This window comes from Nematolebias whitei, chromosome 9 (genome assembly GCF_014905685.2).
Source record: "Nematolebias whitei isolate Nwh7 chromosome 9, NemWhi1, whole genome shotgun sequence".
Lineage (NCBI taxonomy): Eukaryota > Metazoa > Chordata > Actinopteri > Cyprinodontiformes > Rivulidae > Nematolebias > Nematolebias whitei.
In genome coordinates this window covers 51,961,062-51,963,483 of record NC_056506.1, presented here as the reverse complement: position 1 = coordinate 51,963,483, position 2,422 = coordinate 51,961,062, and positions in this window count along the sequence as shown.

Sequence of the window (2,422 nt, the reverse complement as noted above, 5' to 3'; positions counted from 1 at the left end):
ATGTTCTGTACCTCATGTTCTACACCTGATGTTCTGTACCTCATGTTCTAGATCTGATGTTCTGTACCTCATGTTCTACATCTGATGTTCTGTACCTCATATTCTACACCTCATGTTCTGTACCTCGTGTTCTACACTTGATGCTCTGTACCTCGTGTTCTACATTTCATGTTCTACACTTGATGTTCTGTACCTCATGCTCTACACCTCATGTTCTACACTTGATGTTCTGTACCTCATGCTCTACACCTCATGTTCTACACTTGATGTTCTGTACCTCGTGCTCTACACCTCATGTTCTGAACCTCATGTTATACACCTGATGTTCTGTACCTCGTGTTCTACACCTCATGTTCTGTAGCTCATGTTCTACACTTGATGTTCTGAACCTCATGTTCTAGATCTGATGTTGTGTACCTCATGTTCTACATCTTCTGTTATGTAGCTCATGTTCTACACCTCATGTTCTACAGCTGATGTTAAGTAGCTCATGTTCTACATTTCATGTTATGAACTTCATGTTCTACACCTGATGTTCTATAGCTCATGTTCTACACCTCATGTTCTGTACCTCATGTTCTACACCTGATGTTCTGTAGCTCATGTAATACACCTCATGTTCTGTAGCTCATGTTCTACACCTAATGTTCTACAGCTGATGTTCTGTACCTCATGTTCTACATCTCATGTTCTACACCTCATGTTATGTACCTCATGTTCTACAACTGATGTTCTGTACCTCATGTTCTACACTTGATGTTCTGTACATCATGTTCTACACATCATGTTCTGTAGCTCTTGTTCTACACTTCATGTTCTACAGCTGATGTTCTGTACCTCATGTTCTACACCTAATGTTCTGTACCTCATGTTCTACACCTCATGTTCTGTACCTCATGTTCTGTACCTCATGTTCTACATCTGATGTTATGTTCTTTATGTTCTACAGCTGATGTTCTGTACCTCATTTTCTGTACCTCATGTTTTACATTTGATGTTCTGTAGCTCATGTTCTACAGCTCATGTTCTACAAACCGGATTCCAAAAAAGTTGGGACACCAAACAAATTGTGAATAAAAACTGAATGCAATGATGTGGAGATGGCAAATGTCAATATTTTATTCGTAATATAACATAGATGGCAGATCAAAAGTTTAATCTGAGTAAATGTAACATTTTAAAGGAAAAATATGTTGATTCAAAATTTCACAGTGTCAACAAATCCCAAAAAAGTTGGGACAAGTAGCAATAAGTGGCTGGAAAAAGGAAATTGAGCATATAACGAACAGCTGGAAGACCAATTAACACTAATTAGGTCAATTGACAACATGATTGGATATAAAAAGAGCTTCTCAGAGTGTCAGTGTCTCTCAGAAGCCAAGATGGTAAGAGGATCACCAATTCCACCATTGTTGTGCAGAAAGACAGTGCAGCAATACCAGAATGGTGTTACCCAGCGTAAAATAGCAAAGACTTTTAAGTTATCATCATCAACCGTGCATAACATCAAAATGGAAGACTGTTCTGTGGTCAGATGAGTCACCATTTGAAGTTCTTTATGAAACACTGGGACGCCATGTCATCCGGACCAGAGAGGACAAGGATAGCCCAAGTTGTTATCAACGCTCCGTTCAGAAGCCTGCATCACTGATGGTATGGGGTTGCATGGTAAATGGTAAATGGAGCTTACTTCTATAGCGCCTTCCAGCCCCCTATGAGGGGCCCCAAGGCGCTTTACAGTACCAGCCATCCACCCATTCACACGCACATTCATACACCGGTGGCGGTAGGCTGCCATGCAAGGCGCCATCCAGTCCCACCGGGAGCAACTCGGGGTTAAGTGTCTTGCCCAGGGACACAACGGCACATGGTGTGGGAAGTCGGGATTCGAACCTCCAACCTTCCGATCAGAGGTCGGCTGCCACTACCACTGCACCACGGCCGCCCACAATGCATGAGCGCTTGTGGCATGGGCAGCCTGCATGTCTGGAAAGGCACCATTAATGCAGAGAACTATGTTCAGGTTCTAGAACAACATGTGCTCCCATCTAGACGTCATCTCTTTCAGGGAAGACCCTGCATTTTTCAACACCATAATGCCAGACCACATTCTGCAGCAATCACAACATCATGGCTACGTAGGAGAAGGATCCGGGTACTGAAATGTCCAGCCTGCAGTCCAGATCTTTCACCTATAGAGAACATTTGGTGCATCATAAAGAGGAAGGTGCGACAAAGAAGGCCCAAGACGATTGAACAGTTAGAGGCCTGTATTAGACATGAATGGGAGAGCATTCCTATTTCTAAACTGGAGAAACTGGTCTCCTCTGTCCCCAGACGTCTGTTGAGTGTTGGAAGAAGAAGGGGGGATGCCACACAGTGGGAAAAATGGACTTGTCCCAACTTTTTTGGGATTTGTTGA